Raw genomic sequence first — 21,073 nt, 5'->3', positions numbered from 1 at the left:
TCCTCAAGCAACATTACCAAAACCTCCTGTAATTTTACACCAAAATGTAGAGTATGTTTACTGTTGCCAAAAGAACAAATAAGTGTCATTCAATCAATTTTACTAGGCAATGAACCCAGCGTTGGATTTTTATTTGTGTGAAAAGAAACACATCAGAACTGCCGACTCAATAATACCACTTATTTTCTTTCAAATTTGGAATAATGGACCCTGAACATAAGTGCCAAGTAGTTTTATGCGATTCCACTAAGTTCTGCAAAAAAGGCTATAACTGATTTAATTTCACCGACGTCATTGTCTTCACACGTGTGACTGCGTCAAATGCAACTCGCCTGTGTGTCGATTGAATGGACTACAGTGAAGAACCTTCCAGAACTTTCTGTAACTGTTCCAGACTTTCTATTTCAATCTAGAGAGTTTGAGAGGCAAAAAGAGTGAGAGAGGGATACATTTAGGGTACAAATTCTCGGGGGTTTTAGGCAGTTCAGGATGGAGGAATATATATATATATATATATATATATATATATATATATACACACACACACATAATAAAATTTGTCAACGTCTAGCGTTTGAGTACTTTTAAAGTTGGTTAAGTTGGAAAGACTTGGTTTTTAGAACAGAAAATAAAATATAAAGAACTCGTCTACCATGCCAGTTAAAGACCATCTTACATTGGTTGTTAATTGAAAATCGGTGATGCTTAGAAATAACAATGTCATGGCTAGAATAACACTATTATCCTCCAGACAACAATTACTATAATGCTTGGTCCAGGAATAGTGAGCAAGTTATGAGCACGCACATGCGCGGTGTGGAGTACTCGGGGTTTGGGAGCTAGCTGTCCACGCTGTGACGGCTTATTGGAAGTGAAGAAGTGAGAGCAGCTGCCGAAGCGAGAGAGGGAAAGGGCGGGAAAGCTGTAAACACGGACTCAATCCAGGCGCGCAGGAAACATCGGGAAACGGGCTCCTGAAGTGTGGATTTCACGGCACTTTTTTTTCTTTAGATATTTTCTTCTGGTTGTTGCTGGCTTGTAGTACAACCAGACTTCACTTCTTGTTTCAAAACTTGTTTACCCTTTTATTTTGTGCGTACCTAGGTGCATTTCAAAATGTTAAGATATAGAAATATAATTTTTCTACTTGGTGTTAGATTGGTGCATATTTTTGGTTCCAATGAATTAATGTTTGTTACTTAGTTTCTTTACAGTTTAAAGTGATGGCATTATCCATGAGTAACAAACTCTGTTAGCTTCTTCTGGGGTCACTGCAGTACATTGGGTTGTTACAAACTGTTGAAAATGATAGCGAATGAAGTCAAATATATATTTTAATTTTCTTCAAAAGAGTTTTCTAAAAAAAAAAAATTATTTCTGTGTTTTTGTGAAACACGCTGACACAAGATACAGCAACTTTTGCTGATTTCATGATTTGACACCAAAATAAATAAAATTAGATATTTTGTTTAATTTTAGGAGTGGTGACGGTAGAAATAGTACGTGCAGAGAACCACCCAGTGACTGCGACTTGGTAGCTTATCACGTGACATGTGAGGTGGTACTGTAGCGACGACGTATTGGATTGGTGGGGGAAAGAGAAGTATCCCCGAAAAAAAAAAAATCCACAGACTCACAGCGACGCTTCCACCAACTATTGAGGCACATCAGCATCAACTGCGTGCGTATTGTTCCATAACACGGATTCTGTGCACCAAACATAGGTGCGCGCCAGTACACACTGCATCCAGATTGTTTTATTCCACGGATTCTGAGAACAGTCCGGCTGTGGCCACGCCGGGAATGAAACCCGGACAACTCTATTGGGAGGCGTTCAACCACCGCGGTCCGTATTGGAACTAGACAGTCCTGAAGATTCACCACAGGGAGAATTAGTCGGAACAATTCTACGCTTGGGTTACGGAACAGTCATTTAAACAATCGATAAATATTCATTTATTTTTGCATTCGGAAATTTCAAAACGCTTTTTTTTTAAAGACTGCATAATATGGCAGTATGATAAAAAACAAAATAAATGAAAAAATGCAATCAGTCATCAGATTTAAAGTGTCTGTCTGTCACATGAGTAATTTTTTATCGCCTTGTAACCAAATACGCCAGACCACCATTTTCAAGGAAAATAATAATTTGGTCACCATCAACTTTAGAATATTGATCGAAAAAAAAGTAGTTCCGCGTCACTTGTCCTGCAATTGTTCAGCAAGTAATTTAAGGAAGCAGTGACAGAAAGAAAAACTTTCTGACTTCGGAAACACCACAATTCAGTCATTCCGCGCCTGAAGGCCGTATTACGTGCGTCAGCTAGAGGACAATGAAGACCATAAGCCGCAGGAAAAAAGAGCGCTTTTGTTGAATACTTTCCTGCGGGGCTGCGGGGGGATCATTGAAAATAAACTTTCTACGGCATTTATAGGGGGACATTTGGTGGAATAAAACTTCGCGTCCAACGAAGATTACTCCACAGCATGCAGATACATAAGAGAAAAAAAAGAAGATATAAAAGTTATTTCACAACTTTCAGCAGGAAGAAATCGAGGGAACAAAAAATGTATCCGAGAGGAGAAATTCGGTTTGACAGTGGACGAAACGAGGTCCAACAATGACAAAGTTTGAGCAGCTGTCTGAGGACTAACCTTGTGAAGTCACCGTGTCTCGTAATTCAAACAGAATGGACGTTAACTTAAAAAAGTAAATATAAAATACAATTTAAATATATGAACACAGTTTAAAAAAAGAGAGATAAATCTTTCTTGCAATGAAGGTTGGTTGAATTTACTTAGTGGCAGAACGAGTTAAGCTATGAAAATGTTTTATAGTGCTAACAATATTTAAATGCATTTAAAAGAAGAGTAGTATATAAGTGTATTTACGGGGTCAGGGTTCAGGGTGGGGGGGGGGGGGAGGTGGTGTAGACCGTCATCTTGAATTGTGACGTCACGGCCCCAACTTGGATGAAATTGACCCTGACCTTCCACTTTGACCTTCATCTACAAATCTAACAAAAATAGAAAAAAAAAAAGAATCAAAATCTAAAAAATATGCCAAAATTGGCCAAAATCTGCTAAAATTTCCAGTTATAAAAAACCGCCAAATATCTAAAAAAAAATTGATGATAAATTTTTTTTTGAGATTTATTTTTGAGAGAAGATTTTATTTTGAGAGAAAAAATCCGCAAAAAATTCATAAATTTGGAATTCTAAAAATCTCAAAAGACTTTTGCCTTAGGAAAAAAAGGGCCTAAAAGCAAGACGCAATAAGTCACTGAGGTCATAACCTTGACATTTAGGAAGCAATGGCCGACTTTTTAAATTATTACGTAATCATTGCAATTTTCGTTACGGCCGCCAACTTGAATATTATCTGATTTCAATGGGAAAAATTTTAAAATCAATAAAAAAATTATATAATAAAATTATAATAAAATACATTCCCGGATTTTGAATTATGATGTCACGACCGCCATCTTGAAAATCCGTAATTATTTAGCTAGAAAATCAGGGAATATTTAAAAATTATAAAAAATTTAAAAATAAAAAATAATTTTTTTTTTTTAAATAAAAACGCACTTAAATCATGTAGTAATCGGTTCGAACACGATGAGTGTTAGGTAAATAAAAAAAATGACGCCAGATCCTTCCTCCATGGAAGCCAACGACAGACTGACGTCCCACCACTAATCCTACTAATATTATAAACGTGAAAGTTTGTCAGTATGGATGTTTGTTACTCTTTCACGTAAAAATTACTGAATGGATTTTAATGAAACTTTACAATAATATAGCTTGTACATCAGAATAACACATAGGCTACATATTAATATGAAATTCCATCCGTAAGGGAGTGAATAAGTGAAAATTTAATTTTATAACAGAAAAAATCATAGGTCATAGACATACAAATAGTGAGTGAGTGTCATTTCTTTATGTCTGCCACACGATCATACACATAGTAAGGTCTTGCAAATTCATATTATTCTCCTTGGTGAGACCAGCCCGTGGCTAGCAAAATAAAGGTGCTAATAACAGTTTGGTTCTTAACCTCGTCAATAGATAGAGTTAGCTTGAATTTTAAACGTACCTTCGTTCGATGCGTTTGTCATGTCTTTAATTTTCTTTTGTTTGTGCCGTATGCGTTCCTATACCATTTATCCGATTGCGATTAAATTTTGGTGAGTTGTTATGCGGATGCCCGTGAAGGTTTCTGAGACGGTATAACTATTTTGCAATAGTAGGAGCACGAATCGTTTCAAAAAAATGTGTTTATTTCATATTATAAAGCGGCACTTCGTCTGTTTTTGTTGTCTAAGTGCGCACGCATGACACAATTTATTTAAATATAAAAGAGAGACAGAAATAGAGTGATATATATATATATATATATATATATATACAGAGTGAGATTGAGAGAGACAGAGAGATAAGTTGAGATAGAGCGAGGTATAGAGAATGAAATGGGTTAGATAAAGAGATATATAGATGTATAGTGTTATATAGAGATTTATATATAGAAGAGATATAGATAGTGGGAGGTATGTATGTAGATATAAAGAGATAATAGAGATAGAGAGATACATAAATAGAGATAAATATATATTTAGAGATATGGATGGATGATTTGTATATGTGTAACTACTTTAAACATATTACAAAACAAAATTGAATGAGACATAGCAATGCATGCTGAGCATTAGTTAGATAATGGAATCATTTCAATATTTGTAATCTCTTATTTTTCAGCTTTTTTCTATAGTGCTTTATAAAGTCTAGATTACATACAGACCACCAATTTTTCGATATATATAGGTAAATAACTATACACTGGCAGAACGTCTGTCGGGATCTGAAAGTGATATAAATTATTTTGCACACTTGACATTCAAATTAAGAATACAATTACTAACTACATCTGAATTCGAAAAAAAGTTCCCTTTCACTCTGTTTTCAGCCCGGGCAACGCCGGGTACTGCAGCTAGTGCCTAGAATAATGTATCGCCAGCTAGTATGACACAACACCCGCCAACTTGTTTTCGTCTGCTGGAGGCCATTTCTTGTTTTCGTTTGCCAACAGTATGTAATAGTTCCTCCTGCACCAGGCTTCAGTCTGTGTATTGTGAATCCGGACGCCATCTTGGATCGTGACAGCCATTTTGGTGTCAAATGTTCTCATAATTCCTAATAAATGACTCAAAATGACTCAAAATTCCTAGGAATTTCCCTATTTCGAGGGGAAATGTACTTTTTTAAGGAAAAATTTCCAGTTTTAGTCTTTAAAAATGCCAATGGCTTGAAAAGTCCGCAAAGTGGCTTAAGAATCCATATCTACAAACTACCCTAAGACACCGAGGTCATAATATTGAAAATTAGGATACCATGACCGCCATATTGAATTATGACGTAACCGCTGCAATTTTCGTTAAGGCAGCCGTATTGAAAATTTATAATATTTATGCTAAAAAATCGAAAAAATTATTAAATATATAAAAAATTCATGAAAGTTTAAATAAAAAAAACAATCCGCTATCTTGGATTATGTCATCACATTCACCATATTGAAAATCCGTAAGATTTATAAGAAACATCCGAAAAAAATTAAAATTAATAAATATTTAATTAATTACTTTTTAATAAAATTAAAAATAACGCACTTACGTCATAAAGTCCTCGGTTCAACCTGGCAAGGACAAAATAAAGTAAATGACGACAGATCCTTCCTCCACAAAAGCCACCGACAGACTGGTCTCGCACCACTAATGCCAAGGTACATATCGCCAGATCGTATAACGTTACGTCCGCAATCTGTTTTTCGTCTGCTGGAGGCCACCGTCTTGTTTTCGTCTGCAAGAAAGAGCTACCACCATGTTAGTTTCATTTTTACCCACTAGAGTGCATAATCTTTTATAATTACTGTGGCAATCGCCACTTGAAATTTAGATGCCATCTTGGAAATCTGTATTTATTTAGCTAAAAATTCGGAAAAAATTCAAAAATTCATAAAAAAAAACTTCAATTAATATACTGATTGAGTCGATCTATTTCCGTCCTTGGTTCAATACTTGATCAATGCAAAATATTATTTTAGACAAAAAATACTTATTTAACAAATCATGTTCAAAATACTAAAAGGAGCCTAAGTTAATCATATACCAGCTTCCTATAAGTTGATATGACCACCATATGGAATATTGGTATTTATTTAGCTATAAATTCGGAAAAAACTCCAAAATTCATCAAAAAATAACAATAAAATAATGATTGACACGATATATTTCCGTCATTGGTTTGATTCTCGGCCAGTGATAAGGAAAAATTAAAGCTTAAAATAAATTTAATCACTCCAAGATGGCGGTCTGCATCACGGCACAACTGCCTGAAGTTTGTCCTCGGGGCCCCATTTATATACAACTAAGATGTTTCCTTTATATCCAGGTAATTCTTACGTGAACGCAAGACATGGCTTCAGCAGTGTCGAGTACAGCTACTGGGATGCGGAATATATGCGCGCACACACAGAAACCTGCGATGGAGGCGCTCAGCATTGGCGGTTTTCTCACTTTCCCGTGTCCTTCGAACCGACTCAGCGGCTGCTAGATTGCTGCGAACCTGGGAACTGGGTCGTCTATCAAATAAAATCGCATACCATCCTTCCAGCCAGCATCGAATAAGTCGTCGCTTCATCTTCACGCGCAACACCAAACTGTGCAGGTCGAGGCTTGTTGTAACCTGTTGTGACCTGCGATGAATCCACGCAGACATCTAAACGTCAGATGGCGCTTACTTAGGCGCAGCTGTTCCGGCAGTCTTCCTGCGTCCAGGCACCATGTGGCACCCGAGGTCTCACACGTCTTCGCCCTCTGAGGCAGTCATCACCGAGAGTAATGACAATGACCAGTCCAATGACAGTGCTGCTGTTCCCGAGACCAGTGAACCAGTAGGAACGGCAGTCTGTGCAGCATTAAAGGATCTACTTATAAAAATGTTACGTGCCTTAACTTGAGGCGTTTGCTACGCCTCCATTAGTTTCACTTTTATAATTAATTTGTAGTTTTAACGTCTTTTGTATTATTAACGTCTTTTTAAATTGATTTGGTTTAGATTATATTATATGATATTATAGATAGTTTAGCGCTTGTCTCACACTCGCCCTGAAGTATGGTTAAAACAAAAAAAAAAAAAACATTACGGACTTTTGCGGCTCTGCGTTTGTGTTTCCACGAGCCAACACCGCGGCGCGCGCGGAGCGGTGTGACGTCATGGGGAGGCGTGGACGAGCGAACGACTGTGGCTGGCGAGCGGACAGACGGGGCTAGCGGCTGGTGGAGTGCACTTCGGCTTGCGGGAGCAAGCGTGTTGGACTGCAGCAAAATGGAAGCCAGTATTCCATTCACCAACGCTTCGAGCAGTGCCCAGCCCGGGGCTGTCATCCAGCGTGCTGCATGGACTGAAAGTAAGCCTCGACGCACTTGATATTAACAACCAGACATCGGGTTGAGTTTTCAATGGAACGAAAAGCAGAGCGACTATAGTGATCACTAACTCAGATCTTAATAGCATCAGAAATCTTTAACGCCGTGAACTAAACTCTATTTCTTTTTTATGTTGGGCCGCACGAGAAAACTATATTTACTGCAAGTGAGACTTGGACGTTTTTTTTATGCTGTGGTGCGGGATGTTAGGCACGGATTATAGCATCACAACTAGAGACCGATTTGACGAAGAGAATTGGGGATGTGTCAAAAAACATTTATAGACAACTACGTTATCCATGATTACTTTTAACGGAGTTGTTAGGGAAAATCTAAGCTTTCTTAAATGTTTGTAAAATTAAGCGTAATTGGTAGTTGTTATGATTGGTTATATTAGATGCATTTTTTTAAATGCAAAATCGCGATCTGCAAATTTGTGTCAGTTGTCCTGTAGTCAATGTGCCAAGCCAATACCAAGCCGTAAAATTAAATAGCAAACAGGCAGTGATGTACTTAATTATTTTCCATGCCGTCTTTTCCTGCTTAGGGGCTGTTCTTTTCACTGCATTTACACTACTGACCCAGCTGCGATTTCTGGCTTTAAACCCGAGCGCCTCAAGCAAGGCCTCAAACTTTAAAAGCAATTTTGACGTTGTTCTACCACTGTATATTTATTTACCCCCCTCTCTCTATCTCTCTATATATACATATATATACACACACACATATATATATCTATAATATAAAAATGAATCGCAAAATGTGTTGGTAAGTGCATAACTCAACAACGCCTGGACCAATTTGGCCTTTTTTTTTTTAAATGTTCGTTGAAGTTCAAAGATGGTTTTTACGGCGAGAAAAATTCGAATAATTGCCGGAAAAACCCTAAAACCAGCCCTTTTCTTTTTCCCATACAAACGTTTTCTAACTAAAACGAGCACTCATTGTTGTTTAAACAATGTAGGTATGTTCCTAACGTCAAAGAGTCAATTTGCACTTTATTACCTCTGTACAAAGTTCAATCATATCTATCAAGACAGTGTGCGTTGGAGCACAGATAAACAAAAAAAAAAACCGAAATCGAATAGTTCAATTTGGTCGGCTTCGCGATATTATTTCATTTGTTTTATTTTAAAATTCATCAGTTTTCAAATCATTACATCAGTAAAACAAAACCAGCGTTACCAAAAGTATTTCATAAGTTTAAGTTTTTATTATTTCATTTCCCTATTTTAAATACGGCTTGAAGGATTTGACTTCAATTCATATCAAATTAAAAAAAAGTTGAAACAACAAACTGTCAATTTCAGTGTTTTTTTTCTTGGATTTTAGGTTACCTACCCTAATGAGTTTGCTTTTGTCAACTTATACACGAAACAAATTCTTACCTATATAGTGTTTTGTGCAGTGTTTATTTACCTATGATCGTTAATTATTGCATGTGACATAATAATCTATAATATAGATATGCCTCCTATTAGACGAATCAATTTAGGTAGAAGAACCCGAAATGCTACAAACCAAGCTAATTACCGATCTAATCATGCACTACAATGAAAATAAAAATTATTATATTTCACATGATTAAAAATAAAGAGATTACTAATTTTTTATTTATCTTTTTATTTATATGTTTTATTTAATTATATTTCTTATTCACAACACCCTATCACCAGGGTGACGGTTCTGTTCAGGAGAATTTTTTGCCCCGACTATAAAATATGTAGGAACTAAAAAATGTCACATTACAAATCATTTTGACAGGACTTTATTGCAATTTAATTAGGCAGTACGAAGTCTGCCGGGTCAGCTAGTATATATATATATATATATATATATATATATATATATATATAAATGGATGGTCTGTATGTAATCTAGAATTTGTAAAGCGTTGTAAAAAAAAAGTGGAAAAATGAAAAACTACTGATACTGAAAAGATCCAATCACCTAGTTCATGCTCGGCATGGGTGGCAATACATCATTATTTTTTTTTAATATGTTAGAAGTAGGTACATACACTCATACAGAGCATCTTTCTTTATATCTCTCTAAATATATATCTAAGACCTATGATTTTATGTTATAAAAAAAGATTTTACCTATGGAAATCGGTTGAACGATATAGAATTTGAAGCGCTGTAACTACATCTAGTGGAGATTTGCAAAAATTTATGGCATAACGAAATTCTACATGAAAAAAACAAAACAAATCTATGTGCCAAATTTCATAGTGGTTGGTCAAACGGTATCGGAGTTTATCAACGTCTTGTATACCAACATCAATTCAGCTATACTAATAATAAAACTGTTCGAGGTAAAAACTCTTAAATAGTATGAAATGATGAAAAAACTATTGCAATTGGTTACTTACATTATTGAGAACTCAAAAATATAGTTTTTAAAATTGCTGTCTGTTTGTCTGTTTGTTCTAGCATAAATCAAAAAATACTGGACGTAATTTGATGAAATGTTTTTTAATGGTAAGCTCTTTGGCTAACTTAGAAACTAGGCTATGTCTGAATACAAAAGTCTACCCCTAACGGAGTGAAAAAGTGTTATATGGTTTAATTATAATTAATTATATCTCTGAAACTCATAAAGCTTAAGAAAATATATCGGGTACCAATAATTAACATTCGAAAACTACTCACAACAATTTTTATATTTTGCAAATTTCAAACTCTAAGTGGTGAAAAATGGTAAGTAAGTTTTAAAAGTTAATAAGTATATCTTCGAAAATTTAAATAGGCATAATGAATGATTTCAGTTACCAATAATGGCCATTTGAAAACTCTCATCCACTATTTATATGTTTTGCGAAATTCAACCCCCAATGTTAAAAAGGGGTAAGTATGTTATAAAAATTAATAATAATATCACCAAATTTAGTTAAGTGTATTGAATTATTTTGGGTACCAAAAATAAACATACAAAAACTTACAACAACAATTTTTATAGTTTGTGAAATTCAACCTATAAAGGACGAAAAAGGGGAAAGTATGTTTTAAATATTAATAATTAATTCAACCCTTAATGAATGAAAAAATTGGTAAGTATATTTTTATTAATAATTATATTTCCGAATTAAATTATTAAGCATATATTAAAATATTTTGTCTGCCAATAATAAACATATGTAAACTATAAACTACAGTTTTATTATTTTTACAATTCCAGCCATAAAGTGTGAATAAGTGGTAAATATGATTTGAAGATAAATGATTTAAAATTAGAATTTAATCAAGCACAATAAAAAAAAAATGGTTACTAATAATACACACACGAAAACTACCAATCACTTTTCTACCATTTCGCTTTCAAACAGTTAAGTGTGGTAAAAGGGGTAGGTGTATTTTTAAAACAAAAAAATTGGAACACTTTCAATTCAATTAGATTTTTAAGTAAGATACTAAAAAAATCTTAAGTTATATATTGCTAATTTTTTTCGTTTATCAAAATTCGTCATTTAATTTGGGATTACGGAGAAAGTTTTCATTTATTTAAAAAAATCTTGTCTCTAAAACTAATTGTTTTATTTAAATTAATTGGTAAAAATAATAAACTAAATATTATTAATTGCAATATTCATCCCCTAACGGGTGTAAAGCTGTAACGTTAGGAGTAAAGAATAAAATGCATATTTCCGAATTTTCTAGATCTAAGGATTCGATATTTAGAATGAACAACAAGAACATAGAGTTACGAATTGTAATTTTTCAGTTTTTCCTGATTTCGTCTTTTAAGAGTGAGAAAAGGGGGCAATATTTGTTTTATAATAAAAATTTCATAGCTCAAAAACAAATAAATCTATGTATATAGACACAGTGCATGAATAACGTAAATAATAAATTATGTAGAGTTTGTTTAACCTTTTTTCTATATTCGTCTCTAAACCCAGTATAACGGGGGCACGTTAGATTTTATAGTAGTAAATCATTTATCCAAACAAATTAAGATGATGGTAAACAACTGAGGAAGAACAAGGTAAAATGTAAGATTAAATATTACTTTTAATTTTTAAATTTTTCTATATACGTAGTAAAATATGTAAAATGTATTTGATTAATTTTATTGAACAAGTCGTATCTCTAAAGCTAATCGAACGGAATGTAAGTTATGTGGTATTATTTACAGCCATGCAACATCTACCAACTCTTTCTTACAACATGCTCAAGTTTTACTGTTTAAAAGGTGAAATTTTGAAAATAGTTAACATTAAAAAATATATTTTTATCAAATTAAACTTAATTTAAAATAGGAAATGTTTAATAAACATACTTTAACTTAGCTTCTATTATACAACATTTTCCGAAATATCAGCTTTTAAGTTATAACAGGGGTTAATATAATTTAAAAAATAAAATTGTTATGGTATGCATAAAATCATTATTGAAAACAATAATTTTAACTCAATGTAGTATAAGTTAGTTATAATTGTTTTAGAGTTTACATCTGTGGTTAAAAGAAATAAAAAGGTTGAGTTTGGTTTTTGTCTGGTTAATAGACATTGCGATATTTATTTAGTTCTTAATTTTTACATTGGCGTCCCTGTAAGAAAAAGCGTGAGGGGTAAAAAATTTGGGAATTTTGTTTACGTAATACTAAATAAACTGAGAGTCAACTGATATGTTGTATAATGAATTTGATATCTATATTTTATATTTCAAAAAATATGTGATTTTAATAAACATCCTTAAGTACTTGGAGGCGTTTATAATAAGGTGAAATTATTTAATAATTCTAGGAATATCTTTAACCATAGTAAATTATATTTGTATAGCAAACGATGGCATAAACTTTGTTAAAATAATTTAGGCGAGAGTTTAAGAATTTTTTTAAATTGTCTATCTCATGAAATGAAAAGAAGGTTAGTGAGATTTCCTCAAGATAAAATATATCTTCTAACACTCTGAAACAGAACTTTTAAAATGAAATAGTTAATCTGTACTAAAAAAATGGCCCTACGAATAACTACTTGAAAAATATCATTCTTAAACTGTTAAGTTATGAAATAAATATTTAATGCATCTGATAATTTATTTTGTCTATTTATTCAGCAAAAAAATTTGGAATTTAACCCATAAACTTTTCAATTGTAAGATTTTAGCAATACTCAGAAATTTTGCGAGTGAAACCGCGGGTTATTAGCTAGTGTATACACGTATATGTAGCTACATATAAAGTGTAGATCAACCAAGTGTTTGTATGTTATGTATGTTATGCGAGGACTCTAGTGGTACACGGAATTGTTACGAGGCGCTAGCGACGATGCCGGCCGGTCAGGCGCGCAATAGCCACCAGCCTCCGGGAGGGGCGCGATGCAGATAGCACCCTCACCTCTGAGGTAATCCGGTTAGCACGGCGCCTCTGTACCTCCTCGAGAGTTTTGCACGTTTCCAGAGCCCCGTCTGCCTGGAGTGGTTCACACTGATAAAGAGTTTGGCGACTATTAACAAAAATAAATATTTCACGTTGTGGTAACCAATTACTAACGTTGACGGCAAAACCTTATGTGCAGTTATGAAATAACAACAGGATTTTTGAGTAAATAAGAAATATTTCTGTCACGATTTTGGAAACACATATGCTTAAAGGGTGCAAAGTTTTATATTGACAGACTGTATGGTAAGCATTTCAAAGAGGATGTTATTTTCAGTGAACTACATTATCATGATTACCAAAAATTATAGAGAAATTAGTTCCATATTCTATCGTCTTATAAACCATCAAATACGTATTGCTAATGTAAATTTAGCTATGATAAGATAAGTGAAACACGATTCGATCACCAGGTAAGTGAAAGCGTAACACGAACTTGCAGGTAGCGCTGCTTTATGCCCGAGCGTCTTTATGTGACTTATATTCTTACATTTAAAAATCTTTTTCTTCACATATTTTTTTGATGAGATAAGTAAACTTTTATTGCTAACAAACTAACAGTCTTTGTAATAAAAAGAGCAGCGGTATGATTTACCAAACACACGAAAATATAAATATTTTGTGAACTGAAATGAAATAAAAAAGCACAAACTTTTTTGATAAGGTTAAATAAAGAGCAGCAGCACTTAAAACAAAGTTCATATTACTTGACATGTAAAGGACATGTAATAAAAACATGATGTATTTGCATTCTAAGAGCCTGGTAGATATTTTAACAGGAAGAAGTTGCGAAGTATAAACAACACACATTATTAATGAATCGTAGCACGGATTAAAGGGCAGGAACTCATATAAAAATGATGCTACAGCCACGAGAGTAAAACATGAAGAAATAACTAGCAGATGAAACAGTAAAGGCGGGCAAGATAAGGATTTACAGGACAGTGGCTTTTAGAGACAAAGTTTCTAGTATAATTACATCCCTATTAGTACTGAATATTTATACAAGTTTATTTAAACGAACGTTAAAAATATTTCTTGTAAATAATAAATATTTTGAATAAAAATCATTACTTTTATGCAATTAAATTTGAGATAATGAATAACTGGACAAAACAAAAAACAGCAACCAGTCACACTGAAGACCAAATTTTTTATCTATGTGTTACAGAACCACGTAAATAAGTCTGAAAATTGTCAAGTTTTCTTTTAAAGATAAACATTTCACGTCTGAAACATTTTTCCTGAAAAGTTATAAGCGATTGTCTGCAAAAACGTTCAGGATTAAGACATTTTCATACAAAAAACATAGGAAAATAAATAATAGTGAAACTGACATATTTTTTTTTAGGGTGCCGTAACTTCCTTAGTAAAATTTACATCACTTTTTTTTTTTTTTTTTTTTTTTTTACAGAGATTGAATGTGTCTATAAAACATAGAGCAGCTTTTTGACTTAACAGAGAATAGCAAAACCCATGCAGGAATAAGTACTATTTTATAACTATAAAGTAAATATATTATAAATAAACGTCGGAATCCAGTTATAAACTTACATTAATGATATTGTTAAGAACGCGAGGACCGCGATGCCAGGTTCGGAGCTGGCTGGCAGCCCTGCATGGCCACTGGAGTCAGGCGCCGTGTCACGTGCCGTCCACTGACGTAAGACATGCCACGCGTGCCTGGCCGGTCGTCACTACCTCCTCCCCCCGTCGCTCCCCGCACATCGTCCTTCCTCGGCACTGTTATCCATCGCTGAGCAGCCTGGGGAATTCCGCGGGCCGCCACGCGGAGTGGCGTGAACAAGCGACGCCTTTCTCGTTGTTTCTATCGTCGGATCAGCCCAGGATGACGCGACTCGTCTCAGCTGCTCTCGTCGGTTCGAGAAGGGCACCTAAGAAGCCGACGCCAACCTCCGCGACAGTTCCGAGCGAGTTCCGAGTTTTCGGAGAGTTACACGAGTGAAGGGAATTGCCACATCGGTGAGGGTGAGAGACCGCCCTGGGAGTGGCGCGACCCGGAGTTCGACTGGATCAAGAGAGTGCGACTGAGTGGCGCGAGACTGCGTGTGTGGACAGGCGCGAGGTAAGGGGCGAACCACTGTTGAGCCAAGCTCCAGTGAGGAGTGCGAACTGCGGAACTTGACAGTTATCGAGTGACTTGTGAATACACATTTATAAGTACCCAACGATTTGTGATGGGACATTTTTAAGAACAATTATTTATTATTATTTTAAATATTAGTAATAAATAAAACTGAAAAACCTGTTTGGACTATCCCCTACGAACGTAGTTCTCCTCACATTTTGAATCCAAACAATATATTTATGTTTAGGATTATTATTCAACTGAATGTCTTCGTTACAGAAGAAAACTGCAAAAACACAGATAAAGAGTATTGCGAAAGTAATCGCACATGACCTTGACTAAGAATGTGAAAGGGCCAAACCACTACGAATTAATGTAAGTTAAGTTTCACACAAGTTCAAAACTGTTTAATATTTATAGCATACATGCCATGAAAAATTTAATTTAACCAAAAAATTGGGTTTAATGGTTGTTTAATATTTAAATTGTATTGTTTAATAGGTTTAAACATTTTCATATATATATAAGGTAAGATGTGTACATTAATATTCGAAATATTTTTCCTGGAGTGATCTCAGGGAATTATGGACAGCCGGACAGGATGGTGGGCAGAGGTTTCTCTCCATGTCCTCCGCTCAGTTACTCGTGTGTCAATATTGCCTTTATAAATATAACCATGCCACTACAAAACCTTGTTACGATCTATTTGGGAATGTATGGGTTCGTAAGAAATAGCCCAATTAAGTTCTATTAATTACTAATATTTACATTAGGTACTAATAAATAATTATACTTACAAATGTCCAATAACCTATCTTTGACACTTAAAAATGTTAACTCGCAAGTCTGTCAAGTTCTACAGTTCGCACTTCTCACTGGAGCTAGGCTCTTCAGTGGTTCGCCCTTTACCTCGCGCCTGTCCAAACACACACACACAGTCTCGCGCCACTCAGACGCACACTCTCAATCCCGTCGCTCCGCGACGCTCCAATCTGAAAGGGGGTCTCTCACCCTCTTCGCCGATGTCGCACTTCCCTTCACTCGCGGAACTCTCCGAATTCTCGGAACTCGCTCGTAACTCGCACGGAAATCGCTCGGAATTACGCGGAACTCGTCGCGGGACTCAGCTCTCACGCGGCACTCTGCATGGTGGCTGGCGTCGCTGCTTGAGTACTGGTGGGTTGTCTTTCCAGAACCGGCGAGGGCGTCCGTGAAGAGTCGCGTCATCCCGGGATGAAACGACGCCCGAAAAGTCCAGAAATGTAGCGACCATTCACGCCACTCCACGCGGCGACCCGCGGAATTCCCCAGGCCGCTCAGCGAAAGATAACAGCACCGAGGAAGGACGATGCAAGGGTGTGTGTAGGGGTAGGGGGAAACGAAAACCCTTGTAATCCAGCCAGGCACGCGTGGCATGCCTTATGTCAGTGGACTACACGTGACATAGCGCATTTCGTCAGTGGCCGTGCAGGGCCGCCAGCCATTTCCGAACCTGACATCGCGGTCTTGTCTATCGCGTTCTTAACAATATGGTTGTTTGTGTCCATAGGTAGCACAATAAGTAAAACCGGGTAGCTGCCCAAACGTCAATCAAGTTCCGAACAAAAAGCAGGCAAGAAGAATGCGAGGACTTCTGTGGAGCTGCGTGATGCTCCATTGGTGAGATCAAGTTAGACAAGCCAGGCAGGCAGCATAGGCTCGGCATGGATTAGCAGGGATTACAAAAATTCACGGGTAAGAAAATATCTGTGATAGGCTGCACATTTGCACCCACTTGAGCCCATAGTGTTTATTGTTTATTTCTCGTGTTGTAACAAGTTTTGAATGCGATGGGTGGGACTAGGTTCTCTTACTAAGTTGTTTGACATAAATCTGAGACTCCTCTATTGCTTGTGCAATTGGCACCAAATACTATGATAGATCATCGCTAGTCTAGCTTAAGGCGTATCGATATAAACTTTGATTTGCTATTACCATGTATGCCTGCACTTAGATGACTACCCAATACGTTAAGCAACGTTAAATAATATTCCCAGACATAATTTTTTTCAAGGTGGTTCAAGATTTCTTAGTTTTTTAATGTAAAAATATAAATATTACGTATTTATACGTTGCTAATGATATGTCATGGTTAAAAGATATCTTTTATTCTAGGAATATTTAGGTTCTTTTCAAAATTAAAAAAAAATATAATAATGACACCTATTATCTGCTTCAAACTAATGTTTCACAATAAAAGGTTAAACATACATATTCAGCTAAATATTCAGTAATAGTTTGTTACAATTTTAGTATAAAAAGTCTATTTATTTTCTCACATAAGCGCCCAAAATAGTCAATGGCACGCACCCATCCGGTGCCACTTGCTAGCCAAGAAACCACTAGCGGTGTCCCGTGCGAGTCAGATCACTAGCGGTGTCCCGTGATAGCCGGGAGATCACTAGCTATGTTTTCTAGCGTCTACTGTATGTGCGCGCTATGCATATTTCAGTGCGTAGTGACCGGGACCACTCTACATGTTCCTGTTCAAATTAACACTTTATGGGCAGCTAGTCTTTAACAAGAGATTTAAAATCAAGAGTATTATAAATGTTACAGTTTATTCTATTAAAAGCTAGATAAAACAACTAATTAAAAAACATGATTGGGTTTGTGCTCAAATTTTTTCAAAATAAATGTGTAAATTGGTCTCATGTATTAAGTCTCAGGGAAACGCCAAACAGAATAAAAAAAAGTGACTGAGTCTTTTAATCTCGCCAGTGATATGTAAACTTTTAAACTCGGAACGAGAAAATTTGTGTGTTCTCATGTTGTTCATTCTGCAAATAAACTGATAGTAAGAAAGTCGGATAAGATATTTAATGTAAAATTCTTTAAAATAATGCCGAGTGTGATAAATATATGGATAAATGATTATTTGATTTTCAAATACCAAAATTTCTGTATGCAACTCACACACATAATTTCTGCGCACACTGTTAGAATTCACTGCCTCAATCGTAAACTTTTCTTACCAACACAAACGCAGATAAAAGCACGAAACAGAAGGTAATTTTAAACTCTTAAAAAATGCCCCAATTAAAACCAAAAATACTTGAAATTAAAAGTTATAAAATGCTGTTATGGACCTGGTTTACGTAAACTAATTTTATAAAATTATTGCCTATACTTTTAAAATTGACAAACAGTTAACACATTCGAAATTATACTTTATGGCACTATTAAAAAATTAGCCTGAACAATTTTAAATCACATATTATAATACTAAGTATATGTTTTATATATTTTTTTGCTTACATGACTGAAAACAGTCAGAACATATTTCCTGCAAACAATATTTATTTATGTCAATGACGTAGTCGATATATTATCAATTCGTTAGCGAAATCAGCAAGCATTGAAAACTTTGACTACAGGAAATAATCAAATAGTAATATTATTTATTTACTACAAGCTAATGCCCGGCATGCATTGCATTGCCTCATTAATTATTATTTTTTAATTGGTTTGAAGTAGGCTCACATTTACAAAACATCTCTCTATCTCTCTCTTATTCTCTATCCCTTTATTTACCTCTTTATGTACATCTCCATTGTACGATAACCTATTGCATAGTATATGCTGAAAACTTTGTTTTATTGTAAAGTAATTTTATTGTTCGTTGACCACAAACTGAGATGACCTCATTTCGGTATCCCAGACAGTATACTCTATGTATACATGCTCTTTGCATTGTTTCTAGTCGTTCACCCAGCGTTTGTTGACTGGATTTATATTGAAAACTATATTATTCTATGAATAAATTACTACTTATAAGAACCATATGAACACTGATATTTAAGTTAACCATTTCATGGACAGTTCTGTACAACTTTGTAAGTATTTTGATGTTATATGTCATATTGGCACCCAGTTTTGGAGGTAACCTTTAACGGCACTCATTTTAAATGTAAGCTAAAGTTGTTCAGCATTGTTAAGTAACATAATTTTAAAAAAAAAAAACACGAAACGAAACGAAAAGAAAAGAATAGAGACTGGTTCACAAAATGGAAGTTTTGTTTATGTTAGCTTTGTAAATTGGAGCATATTAGTAACGTTAAGTGTGATAATTAGCTATTATTCTGACAAGAGGAATAACTTGAAAATTTCTCTACTTTTTGGTGAAACATATATCGCGTCAAATTACATGCATGATAGTATTTTTCAAGATTAAAAATATAAGCTTAAGATTGACTATTGTGCTTTTGATAATCCATATTCAATGTAGGATGAGTTTTAAAATTATATTAACTATTCTCTCATCATCATGTAATCCAACGAACTTAATTACAAAATCTTATTAATTTTGTCCTCATATATATAAAATTGATAATTTTTTGTCTGTATAATATAAATATGTAATTTATATCAGTGTGAGATGAAGATTCCTATCTTTTAGCGATTTCAGTTTAGTCGTGCACATAAAAATATAACTGATGAAAAATATTACTAAAACCCCGAGAATTTAACAACTTTAAAATATACTTGAGATTTTTGGTGCTTTCTTACCTAAGACCTATTTGAAGTTAACTGGAAATTTGCTTACATATGTGCCCATTCTATATCTTCATCCAACTAGTTTTAGGTTGTTGATATTATCATGATTAATTGGAATATGATCATAATTTATTACGCTAAGAAGAATTTTTATCCGTGAAGATTAATTTGTGGTGCTTAAGTGTAATGTTGTATATTATGTGTATATTCATTATGTTATGCATTACCATTGGTAAGAATAATATGTTTAAAAGGCCAAATTAAATAACAAAAGTAAATAATTCATATTTTGTTGGTTTGTTACCGTTACACTTAGTTTGGCATCTTCTGATGTAAAATCATATTTTAACTAAAACACGCTCATCACATAAAGTAGTAGTACACCACGTAACTCTCTATCTTTCTATATTTCTATGTACATATATACACACACATATCTACATCTCTTTACCCCTTTATTACTACCACTCTTTATCAATCTATTTTTCTCTATATATATTTCTTTATTTATATCTATACTTCCCTTTATACACATCTATCTCTAATCTCTATAACTTTATCTATATGTGTATCTATATACGTCTACATATGTATATATCTTTTTCTCCTTAAATATATCTCTATCTAATTCCCAATGCTTTTTTCTAGCTCCCTCTATCTCGATATATCTCTATATCTCCATCTATCCCTTAACCTCTATTTAGTTCTCAAAATATTTATTATTCGATATTTCTCTATCTTTTTGTATCACTATCTCTCTTTTTTCTTTTTTGGGTTAATTTAACTCAATTGTGTCATGTTTGCGCATTCATACACCGAAAAAAAAAAAAACGAAATACCGCTAAACTATATGAAACAAAAATATTTGTTAAATCCTCTCACGCACCACCTTTTTTTCATATCACACACGAACTAAAATTACGGTTTTTGTATCTGATAGCAATTATAGCGCATTCATTCACCAAAAACACATGGACTGCCACAAAATTATACGATATGCACACGCATGTAACGATTCGTGCACCACCTACTGTGGAATGGTGGTAATAAATCAGAAACCTTCTCGGGCATGCGCATAGCATCTCACCGAAGTTTCATAGCAATCGGATGAATGGTATAGAAACACAAACGGGACCAACCAACAAACATTCATTTTGATATGTATAGATTAACCTTTTAAATTCTACGAATTGTTTTGCTATCTTATTTATTACCAGTTGACTTCAACTTCAGAACAGACACTCACTCCTCAGACTAATACCTAAATGGATACGACTCGTGCGCTATCATTAGAGGAAAGTGCCCAAAAGTGGACCCCCATTTTTTTTAAAATAAAAACACATATAAAACTGTAAAAAAAATGTTTTTAAAGCATGGAATATTTACTTTGTTAAGTTGTAAAGCATTTACATTTGTAATTTTGGAAAATATAATTAAAAGTTGCTTTAAAAAAATTATTTACCAAATCCTTACACTTTGACGATTTTAAAAATAGTTGCCTAAATCAGACCCCTTGTAAAAACAATGAAAATTACAGAGTAAAATAAATAAGGTATTAAATTAAAGAAAACATAATATCCAT

The sequence above is a fragment of the Bacillus rossius genome, chromosome 11 (assembly GCF_032445375.1).
Source record: "Bacillus rossius redtenbacheri isolate Brsri chromosome 11, Brsri_v3, whole genome shotgun sequence".
NCBI lineage: Eukaryota > Metazoa > Arthropoda > Insecta > Phasmatodea > Bacillidae > Bacillus > Bacillus rossius.
This window is presented reverse-complemented; position numbering follows the sequence as displayed.